This window comes from Dermochelys coriacea, chromosome 8 (genome assembly GCF_009764565.3).
Source record: "Dermochelys coriacea isolate rDerCor1 chromosome 8, rDerCor1.pri.v4, whole genome shotgun sequence".
NCBI lineage: Eukaryota > Metazoa > Chordata > Testudines > Dermochelyidae > Dermochelys > Dermochelys coriacea.
In genome coordinates, this window is record NC_050075.1 from 26,144,060 (window position 1) to 26,156,165 (window position 12,106).

The 12,106-nt window shown below is 40.3% G+C and overlaps 1 long non-coding RNA gene across 2 annotated transcripts; it reads right to left on the reverse strand.

Moving 5' to 3' along the window:
- Positions 1 to 943: 943 nt before the first annotated feature.
- On the reverse strand, positions 944 to 11,878 carry LOC122455533. Of its 2 annotated transcripts, XR_006273767.1 has the most exons (4): positions 11,725 to 11,878; positions 10,884 to 10,955; positions 7,655 to 7,730; positions 944 to 1,659 (listed from the first exon to the last, which is right to left on the reverse strand). It is a non-coding gene; the product is annotated as an uncharacterized LOC122455533 (long non-coding RNA). The 2 variants fall into 2 exon arrangements; XR_006273766.1 differs by lacking the exon at positions 11,725 to 11,878 and having other exon boundaries at positions 10,884 to 11,430.
- Between the last annotated feature and the right edge of the window lie 228 nt (positions 11,879 to 12,106).

The window sequence follows — 12,106 nt, forward strand, 5'->3', positions numbered from 1 at the left end:
CACTTCAAAGAGCATTGGATCAGATGCAGAGTAAATTTTTCAAAGCTTGAGTAAAACAGCTTTGCTATACTAAATATATCCTGATGCACACTGAGGCTGATAGAAGGAATCCTCAGCTTCATCATATGCTTCATGGCAGTAGTACACGTGTAGGTGGTCCATGGATAGGCACAGCTGGTGCTGGATCACTCAATGAAATTAACAGGCAGCAGGTTTAAAACAAACAAAAGGAAGTACTTCTTCACACAATGCACAGTCAACCGGTGGAACCCATTGCCAGGGAATGTTGTGAAGGCCAAAACTAGAACAGGATTCAAAAAATAACTAGATAAGTTCATGGAGGATAGATCCACCATTGGCTATTAGCCAGGATTGTCAGGGATGAGTGCCCCTAGCCTCTGTTTGTCAGAAGCTGGGAGTGAACCATAGGGAATGGATTGTTTGATGATTATCTGTTCTGTTGTTTCCCTCTGAAGCACATGCCATTGGCCACTGTTGAAAGACAGGATACTGGGCTAGATTGAGCATTGGTCTGACCCTGTATGGTCGTTCTTATGTGTGGGATGGGAAGGAGTAGAAGACATGTACTGTTTCTGTGCACTTTGCAGTTTTGGCCCTAATGGATTCACACGGTCTGTAAACCCACTTCCCTTTGTACCTAGCAAAGGGCCGTCATGGAGGTGATCCATGATGTCACCCTTCTGCCCAGGGGAAATTATCCATTTCACTGTGTTTGGCCCTAATATGCCTGTGTAAGTGGGGTAAGGATTGGGCTCTGTAAGCAGTAGTTTGCTGTAACCGATCCAGTCCCCTGAAACGGTCGGTCATGGAGTTTCACTGAGCAGTGAACACTTCACTGAAATACTCACCATCCTTTAAAGTACTGGCTTCTAGAAGGGAACCATTCTACATAAAACATAATGATCTGGGGAGTTGTTTTTATACAGCAACTTTATTCAAATCCTGCTAATCAGCAGAAGAAGAGCAAGGAATTTTTAGAGAGGAAATCACATCAAGGTTGCTCCATCCCAAAGGTTGTGCACTATAATAACAAAATGGGCTTGATCTTGAGCTTCAGGTGTGTGGAAAGGCATTTCTATGAGTGTCTGGTAAAAAGTAACAAGCAGGACAAATTGTATGGGGAAACCTGATATTCCTTAATGCGAGTGCTCTTGTGAACACCAAATTACTCATGCCCAGTCTCAGGAGTAAGGGCAAGAGAAGGGTAGGCAGCAAAGCACCATATTTGCATGCCAAGGTTGTCACTTAAATCCATGACTCCTCAGACATGCCCATTCTCTGCCCTACTTTTACCCTGCACTCTTGAGTAAGGGAGTGAGCATACAAAAAGACCAAGACCAAAATCCCTTCAAAGTAGAGGACTATGATGAGTGCTTGTACTTATGCGGACTCTGCTATGATGGCTCTATACCACCTGGTTTCTTCGATGCAGGTGAATCCTCAGTGACCTGGATCCTCTGGCTTTCAGCTGCTGTGCATCTTCCAGAATACTGGAAAGCAACTGGAGCAGAGGCAAAAGTTTGGCTCCGTAGGTCTGTGTTAGGCACGACTCTTCTGGGACTGGCCATTGCTGTGTCTGCCTTTTTCTTCCCTTTCACCCCTCAGTTCAGGCAACAGAATGAAGCCCAAAACATTGCCCTACACATATAAGATGATATGAGCAACTGCATTAGAAAAAGGATAATTGATTCTTGATGCATCTTTACCAAAAGATTTTTTTTTCAACTTTTTGCTCTTTAAAATATTTACATTCAACACATTGCAAAGGTGTGTGTGTGTGTGTGGGGGGGGGGTTAACCTGGCAGTTTTCCTCTGCACTGTTTTATCTTATTGCTCTTGGAAAGTAATCAAGCATGTCTGCTGCTAATCCACACTATGAAAAAAAATGATTTTATAGAAACATTTCCAGAATAATAAGTACACTTTTAAAATAATACTTAAAAAAGAGCTGCTGCATATGTAATTTGTCCCCTAATATGGAAATTAATAATAGTGGGATTAAAAAAAAAATCTTTAAACTACTTTTCACTATATATCATTATTCTGTTTTTGTAAAGTATCTGCCACAGTGCGATCCTGGTCCATGGCTGGGACTCCTAAGCTCTACTGCAATACAAATAATCATACTCAAGAGAAAAAATATAATGATATATATAATACAGTATATTCTAGTATAAAAAGAAGTATAGGTTTTATTACTAAAATATACTCTTCTCCAGGAAGAGGAAACTTATAGTACACTATCTGTTGAGCTCTATGTTTACAAATCTCTGTTTTAAGTTATTTTCCTATGTATATGAGAGAGAATGTGAGGACATAAATACTCCATTGATATTTTTATGAAATAGATATAGGTTTTGTTTATAGGAAAATAAACCCTCAACCCATAATCTTTAAATTAAACTCCAAATAGCTATTCATAAGAAACCTGGGAATTGTCAGCAGGCTATAATTTTCTGGGAATCTTCATCATCAATTAGGTAGAACTATATAATAAACAACAAGGAGACCATCTCCCCACCCCGCCAAATAAGTATCTGCAGCTTGTATCATGAATTCCAATAAATAGCTGCCTCCAATAATATCCTGTATATGGAAGCTATGGAGTATGATGCAGGAATAAAATGAGGAACCATAAAAAAATATACCTGAATAGACAAAAAGATGCTGGGTAAGTAAGGGGGAGGTGTGTGTGTGTATTACATACATACACATTCTATGAGTGTTTCTTTCAATCTAAATTTAAAAAAAATAAAGACATCATTTTAGGTCCCTCAAGTCTGGGTACTTAACTTGAAACACCACACAGAACTTGATTTTCAGAAATTTCTGAGCACCACCCTCTAAATTTTTGCCTGTCCAAAGGTGTCTCAAGTTGGACACACCAATACTGGAGCATTCAAAATGATGAGTCACTTCTGAAAGTTTAGCTTGTCTCATAAATGACAAGCAATTTGTCTTCTGCCACAGTCTGATTTAATTAATGTTGGAGAGGTATTGAATAAGGCACAGATGTCACTGCATTAACTCCTATTCCCCACCTGTAGAGGGTGGAAGAACTATTCCAACCTTTTATCTTTATATTCCTCATGCTTCATGGGATGTCATGAAGTCATGAGCTAGAATACCTAGGGAACCTCTGACTGCTTCCCTCTGCCTCCCACTCCTAGACTTTGCCTGAGATTATACCACATCAGGAGTCCTGTTAAAAATAGTTTTCAGTACAACAGCCTTCTAAATTGACAATTACAAATACTGGCTCATAAAGAACACATTTTGGTACACAGAACCTATAACAGAGACAATCAAATTCATTCTGTTTAATCTCTTCTAAAAGCCCCAACACTTTTTATTGCAGGCTCCTAGTCTTTATTTATATGCATAGATTTCTTAAATTAGCACATTCTATAAATAGCTACAAAGCTATTGTGATAAGAACAGAAGTGGTCACTAAAATCTTGACATTTTATGGACCTAAAAGGATATCCTGTAATCTGCCTTCGATATCTTGTGCATCAAATATCACTTACCAAACACTTTAGGATGCTCAAGATGCAGCCTTGACATACAATTTCATTATTAGAAGGGACTAGACAGAAATGCACATAGCAAATGAAAAGGTCTCTATGCCACACTATCTGTGATTCTGCTGCTGCATAAATGTTTAAATTAATGATGCAATTACTACTCCCTTTGTGGTTAGCACTAGCTGCAATGTAACAAGTATTCACATGTTGCTGAGTTATCAGCAGTGTAATAATTATTCAAATTTGCCTGATTTACTTTCTGTTAGGAGCCCAAAACTTTTCCCAAGGTCAGCAATATGTTTGCTGAGGATGGCAATCTAGAAGCAAGCTTCAGAGAACTGAGTTTATTTTTGGGCAAGAACTCTCAAGGAGAGGGGTTACCACAGAAAGATTTATGAGCGTTAATAAACACAGTGGTTATAATAATAGTAGTTAGATTTGGCATTAGATCTTAGGAGTCACATGTTCTCGCACGTTGCCTTCCATTTTACAACTTTATGCAGGAGATTATTGTGGTAAATTAGCACTTCTGCTTCGGTTCTCAACTGTATCCTGGCCAGTATGAACTCTGCATCCAGGTTGAGTAGAGGAAAGCAAGGCATGAAATTTGTAAATCCACATGGAGATTTATATATCTCACAAATGCACAGTAATCTAGAATCATCTAGGGCAGGTGGGGGTGTCTATGTGTGTGTGTGTACACACACAACATACATACTCTACAGGGATTTTTTAATTATTCAGAAATCAAGCACTATGTTTCTATAATGCTTATACAATGTGGCTCCATTCCCTTGGTTCCTAAGCATTACTGTAATAATAAAAAATAATAGATGCTAAATTTCTTAATGGCATAATTAACAATTTACTGTTACATTTGTAAAAAAAAATCATTCTGTCCTCAAAGAGTAAGTGCTGTAAGTTTGGGGAAGATATACTGTATTGTTCATACACAGCAAAGGAGTTGAATGCCCTCTTTTATTGCAAAATAGAACTCAGCCTTAATCATGGAGTCAGGACTGGAGCCTCCATGAAATATGTGAAACACCACATATGTGTAAGTGATGTCCATGGATTAAATTCCAGACCCAAGAGGTTCATTTAAAACAGGCTGAAAAAAAATGATACAAATTTTAATGAAAGTGTTTTTTGAAAAGTTTTCCTGATTTTCTGAAATTTCAGAATCAGTGAAAATAATAAATTCCACCAACCATAGAACCAGTAACAAAAATATAATAGATATAAACTTAGGTATAAAGTATAGTATAAAGTATAGGTATAAAATTGAAATTCAAAAAATGTAAACCACTATAGAAGATTAAATATCTTATGCCACATGGTAAGATTTGTCATGCATCTTTGGCCATTTCATCTGCCCTCTTCCCACTACTTCATCTCTCCAAAACCTAATATTCCATCCCTGACAAACATATTTAAACAACTGCCACCATTTAAAAAAAAAAAAAAAGAAATCAACCTGCCCTAGAAATATTGCTGCCTTTTTCCTGCAAATGTGGACTTTGCTCCTGCTGACATCTGCCTGAGTCCCAGGATGGCTATGAGTCAGACCTTGTTTTCTATGACATGTTTTCTAGATGTAAAAGTATCTAAAATCTAGTATCGTGTGGACCTGCAGGGCTAAAACTGGGTGAATCATACCTCCAGAAACAGAAAGCTCTGAGCTTCCCATTGGGATCTAATTCTCACTTCTAGCTGTGGAAGGATCCAAGATTTTGGGCATTAAAGTTGATATTTTAGGGCATACAAAAACTATTTTTGGTCATGCTGAGAGATTTTATGATTCTTACTAAGCCCTGTACAACCGGTTTCAAAGTAACAAAAATTCTTCGTTTTACAGGTGTAGTGATATGAAAAATAGCCCAATAAAATGTTTTAAAACTCTTCAAGACATTTCTAGAATAGCAATTCTTCTCTAACATACGAGACCTGATTTGCAAAGACCCTGAATTCTAGTATCTCCTATTGACTTTAACTGAAACTCTGATGCTGAGAATTTCTGAAAATGTGCTCATGTGGCATATAAGAAAATATAAGAAAAGGTTTAATAACATTCATTTGGAATATCTTACATAACTCACTGATGACTTTGCCACTCATGCATAATGCCCCTATCCCTAACTCATGCTGATAAAACCATAGCACAGCATCATGTGTGTGGGTGTGTATATATGCATGCGTATCTGATTCAGTTTGATTTCCAACATACCCTGCATTTCATGAATAAAATGACAACTCCATTTATTTTTCCAGATGCCAGATTTGAAGCTGGTGTCTCTATTTCTTGTGCTCCCAAACTCCTGCTAACTTCACTGGAAATTTTGGGTGCATAAAGAATGAAGCATCCCATCCTTCATGCTGTGCTTACTGAAAGAGATACTACAGTTGTCACCATTTAAAAAAAATCAACATTTTTTTCCCCCAACAGATACGACATGGCTGGCACAATCTTTTTCCTTTCTCATTCTACAGAGAAACCGTGGTATCTTAGTATATGTGTGATGGGGTATACAAACTGCATGCTGGGCTTAAGGAGGTTAAAAGGCAATGCTCCAGCTGGAGCTCTGGCTGGAGGAGTGGGTTAAAAGGAGCTCAGAAGCCCAGCCAAAGGATGGTGGACAGGCCGTGGGAGAAAAATACTTTGCTGGGAAACAAGATAGAAGGCTGAGCCTGAGAGGGGGCCACAGAATGGCTGAGGGCCCACCACCCTATTGAGAACCAGGAGGTCCTACATGGCCCTGCTCATTTGGACTCTTTTATTAAACTATTGACTGTTTGGACTATAGGGGCCATGCCCCAAACTGAAGGAGCACATAGGTGGGAAGTAGCCCAGGGCAGTGCACTTAGACTCTCTGCAGGGAGGACCCAACTGACGTTGCTTTCTACATATTGCTGGTCTGGGACCCAATGGAGAGGGAGAGCCTGGGTCACCTTACCATGGTCTCCTACAGGGCAAAGTCCCAGATGTGGGTGGAGGCCAAAAGACTCTGAGCATAAACCAGGCATCTCTACAGCTCTGACAGAAAGCCAAGGAACAGGAAGTCAGTTGTGCTAACTGGTAGGTAGCCTGGCCCTCCAAGCACCCTATCACAGTATGTAGCTCATGAAAGCTTATGCTCTAATAAATTTGTTAGTCTCTAAGGTGCCACAAGTACTCCTTTTCTTTTCACTGCAGTGTTCGTCTGAGGTATAACTCGAGTATTGCCCCTAGCCTGATTCGTGTCCACACACAAAAATCTCCAGCCTGAGTTAAATGGTGCTTTAAACTTGAGCTGTCTGGTCCATCAGGGCATGAGGGTTGAAGCTTGAATGCTGCTGGTTCTCAAGCTAGTAATGCAGTGGAGTTAGCTACTCTCTGTGCTGATGGTACACTCAGTCTATGCTGCTTGAGTGTTGTTTTGCAGTGTACCTGCTCTCACTTGAGCTAGATTAACTCAAGAGGAGCAAGGGTGGACAACTCTAGCTAATACTTCAGTGAAAACAAGCCTTTAGCTCAGTGGTTCCCAAACTTGTTCCGCCGCTTGTGCAGGGAAAGCCTGGTGAGCCGGGCTGGTTTGTTTACCAGCTGCATCTGCAGGTTCGCGGCTCCCAGTGGCAGATGCGGCAGGTAAACAAACCGGTCTGTCCTGCAAGAGGCTTTCCCTGCACAAGCGGCAGAACAAGTTTGGGAACCACTGCTTTAGCTCTTCATGTATGGTGAGTGTTTGTAAATGCTAAGTTTTTAAGAGAATTACCATAGTGGATCAGACCGGTAGTCTGTTTAGTGTGTCTCCAGCAGTGGCCAGTACCAGCTGTTTCAGGGGAAGATGCAAAGAATCCTGAAGTGGGCAAAGTTTTTTTTTCTGATGTTCATTAATTAGAGGTTGGCTTATGCTCTATATGAAGGACGTGTGGTTGAACTATAATAATGTATGAATAGTGTATATGACTTGGTTATTGGGGTAGTTACTGTATGTCTATATGGAGTAAATTCACTATATACATAGTGAATTTAATATCAGGCTGTTAGGAAACAAGCGGGAAGGCAATACAATGGATCCAGATAAAACACTTCCTGTTAACCTTCTGATGTGTTTAAGGGACAATACCTGAGCTGTTAGCTGTGAAGATCCAAATTCCAAGCTCCAGCCAAAGTTACCCAACTGTTTTGCCAAAGCTGGGAGCCTACAGATAAAAAGAACAGTAACAGTTATAAAGCCACTCTCTAGAGAGGTGGTGGTAGAGTGGGGAGGGTTAGCTGTCAGGATCAGCCTGACTCAGACATAACTCCTGCTTGGGGTTATGGAGCAGCTAAGCCTTCCTAAGCTTCCAGGGCAATGGTAAGCCTTAGGAAAGATATATATGCTTATATAAACTGTTGGGTTAAAACCCCTTTTCTCTGGTTATGCTTTGATGTTTCTACTGTTCAGATTAAACAATACTTTTTCAAAAGGTGTTTTTTCACTGTATTAACCACTGGTCACACCTCCTAGAGGGAAGACTTTGCAGGTGCTGATAGTCAGTCAGCCCTGCTGAGTATTCGTGGAAGGTACATATTTTGCTGTAGCCCAGTGACCTGGGAGAGAACCTCTGGATATTCTCATTTACTAATAAATGTCCAGTCTTCTTTTGAATCTTATTAAGCCTTGGTTTCAGTGATATCTTGTGGCAATGAGTTTCACAGGCTAATTGTGCATTGTACAAAAAAGAGAAGTATGGTTTTGTGGAAGGTTAATTGCAAATTTATCATTTAAACAAATAAAAAACTAAGTAAGTCTGTCCTTTCCCCAGTGCTCAGACCTATGAATACTGCAGAGAAACCCCATCTAGCTGTTATAATTCATCTTGCATAGGGAAAAAAGTGCCAAAATAAGAGCAAATGTTTTAATTACAAGAAGCAATTTTCTTAGGTAAGACAATTGCTATGTTTGCTAAATTAATTTAATATGCTACACAGTCTAGCAGAGTTTTTAATGAATGCTAAGTTTGAAAACACCACATGAAGCAGCAGTAGTTGTATTTGCATATTTGCTCAGGATAATTGATAGAATTGTTTAATTAAATATTTTAAGAGGCAATAGACTAATTCACTCTATGCAGAAAAAGTAAAACTGTGAGACTGGATAATTTATCTTGTTGAACCTTTTGTATATTTAAGCAATAAGTCCCAACAGGCAATGCATTTCTGGGCAATTTTAGCTCAGCTTGGGTGGTGGTGTAAAATTTCATGAGACGGAAAGCTGAGTAGCTTTAACTAGAGATAAGCCCCAATAAAAAGCCTGGATTCAAAATAACCCAGTCTTTGTTGAAGTTAATACAAAGTTTGTGGTTCATGCCTGTTTCTGATTATAAACACGCCGAAAGTGCAACCTGCAATGGTGTAGCCTCTGGGCACACTACAGGTGTGTTTGATCCTGTGCCCATTGATACCAAGAGCAAAGCTCCTAATGATTTCAGGTTCAGGGCCAGCATTTGGGAATAAATATATATACTTAGGACTATACCCTGGTCCCACTGAAGTGACTGATAAGATTCCCACGACTCTATTTGGAGGCAGATTCTCCATCGTTCAGTGGGCATATCTCTGTGTATATTAATGTAAACCAATAGGAAATACTGAGTTGTGTCAAGCATTGCAAACCTATTTCATCAAATGTAGTTATTTTAATGTCAAAGGCTCAAATTCCACACTGTTCAGTTGAGCAGAATTCACATTGACTTCAGTAGGAGTTATGTTTGTTTGAATAGAGCAGAATTTTTCCTAAAGCAGGAATTCCCAATTTTTTTTAATAGCATAGACCATGCCTTAACAGGGAGATTTTGTTGGATAAACTCAATTTCCACTTACGCTTCTGTGGACCACTTCCCTCCTTTTTGCAACTGCAAAACAGCCCTGTAATAACTCCAGCAATCACTTTCATGGAAAATCAAATCAGAAAAACACTTAATGAATTGTTACCTCCTTTTAATGAGTTTAGCAGGTGAAAAGAAGGGGACTTAGAAACACATGACCCACCAGCTCTTATTGATCCACTGATTAATGTGATCCACAGGTCAAAATTTGAGCATTACTGACAAAAAGCATTAATGGCAGAAAGATGCTGACCCCATAGAAGTCAATGACAAAACTCCCATTGACTTAAATGATTACACCCAAAGTGTTTAGTATTCCTCTGGTTTTCTGACTTTTGGGCTTATTTTGATAAAATTATTTTTGTATCATATTTTATAGATTAAATTTCTGCCCATAGCTTTCCAAATTGAACAGGCACTGAGCTGTTTGGCATGTAATAAAACAAATATCTTTTTTATAGGTCTCAGTTTAGCTTAAAGAGTGAATTTATACCAAGTAGGAAAATCAATGATAAACTAGTAAGGCCAGGTATGTTTGCCTTTCTAAACTGGACATTATGAAACACAACAGTGGAACAGTAAGGGCCTGGCTCTTAAAAACCAATGTATTGATGAATGTTACTAGTATTCCTTCTGAAATATGGTTTTGGTTATTTGGAGCCCCCACTCTACATATCAACAGTGTGAAAGGGGATAGCCCTCCACCCCCGAGAGCCCTGGTTGGTTAGAGAGCTAGCAAGCAATCCCACCCCTCCTGCCTGCAGCTGGGGAGCTGGTATGCCATTTGCTGCAGGGACACAGGAAAGATGAGAGTCTGGGCTGGGCGCTGGCAGCAGCCTCAGTGTGTGGCCACTATGGGTTTGTCTATGCAGCAATTAAACACATGCATCTGGCCCAGGTCAGCTGATATGGGCTCACAGGGCTTGGGCTGTGGGGGTGTGAAATTGCTGTCTTGACATTCGGGCTCAGGCTGAAGCACAAGCTCTGGGTTCCAGCAAGTAGGGACCCCAGGATCCAGCAATTTTACAGCCCCACAGACCTGAGCACAGGTCAGCTGACATGAGCCAGGCATGGCCATGCTATGGGTCTTTTAGTCCAGTGTAAGTGGACCCTCTGAGCTTATGCTGCACATCTGAATCAGTCAGAGCCCAAAGAGAAGGAGGTATACTGAGAGGTGACAAAGGGACTGATGCTGGAGGGAATAGTTGGATGGTTTGTTTGCTCATTTGCAGATCATAGACTCCAAGGCCAGAAGGGACCATTATGATCATCTAGTCTGACACAGGCCATAGAATGTCCCCATTACAACTCCCATTTGAAGTGGGGTTGGAGTGATTTCTGGGGAATTCCTGCCTCTCTACAGGCTGTCCGAGGGTTCATCACTCTCAGGCAGTGGGTGGGAGTTAACAGGAATTTGTGGCATAATGAGTAGGCAGCATTAGAGACAAAAAGAAACATTCAAACGGAGAGGAAAAAAAAACAAACCTTATTGGATCAAATTCTTCTTTCAGTTTTATCTGTGGATGTTACAGTTGATATGGTTTCCTATCAGATATCCTACAATAAACACACTTAGCTATGAGTTTAAAGTAGCTTTTTAAGCACTATATCTAAATAATGCATTGAAATTAATCATCAAATTTCTATATAAACATTAGCTGGTTAACTCGATCACTAATACCAGGAGAAGAAGAGTTATTTTAAAGGTATTGTAACAGGGTTGGCTGACTCCCATGTGCCCCCTTGTAGCGAGGACTGTCTCTGTAATGTCCTACTTCTACTTTCCTCTTCTTCAGTTCTCCTAAAATACACTCTCAACAGTCAAAAGGCAAATAAAATATTCCCCAAAGGAGATCCAGTTTGTTCAGTCTGAAGTACACACTGGCTCTCCAGGCTCCAGGCCCCATCCCCAATTCAGTATATTTTCTCCTGTCATTGGGGAGTTTCCAGTCCTCTTTCTCAGAGCTGGGTCACAGTTCACTGTCTCTGCAGCTGCTTCTTCAAGACAGCTACTGCTCCTCAAGCTTCTGTTTTCCTGGGCATCCATGTGCACATTGCAGCCACCTGCTGCCCTTTATAGGAAATTACCTGATCCCACTCAGGTGGGGCTCATCCTGTAATCAGGGCTGGTTTAGCCCCAGGCTCTCAAGGCAGTGGGGCAAGCCATCCTGTTACAAATATGCTAAATATCAAACATTATTTATTCAGGTTTAATGATTGTTACAGCCATTTGTCTACAACATGGCTTGGTAATCATCACACAAATTGTTATACTTCTGCAGTGACTGCAAATCACTGATTTTATTCTGCACTTTGGGTATCTCACCTGAACTCTGTACAGCCAGCTGGGGAAAAGGTCCATCCACCTATGTTTGGTTCTCTTCTGTCTGCTGACTTGGGGTGGGTGTTCAGATTGTTTCTTGGCACCTTTCAGGGTAAAGGAAGCCAGGGGAGTTGGGCTAGCAAGGCAGGTGTGGGCTTTGGTTGCTTTGAGAGAAAGGGTTTGTTACATGATACTTTACTCAAAAGCTGCTTTTAAAAAGGTGTAGTTTTAAATAATTAGCACCTATCCCTCTTTCACCTACCTGTGAAGCCAGCTGGATGCTGAGATAGTCAGCGATTCATGCCATTTGCGATGATGGCTTTGGTGATGTAGACACTTATTCTGTAGCCACTGGATAAGGGCTCTGATCTTGCACCACTAAAGT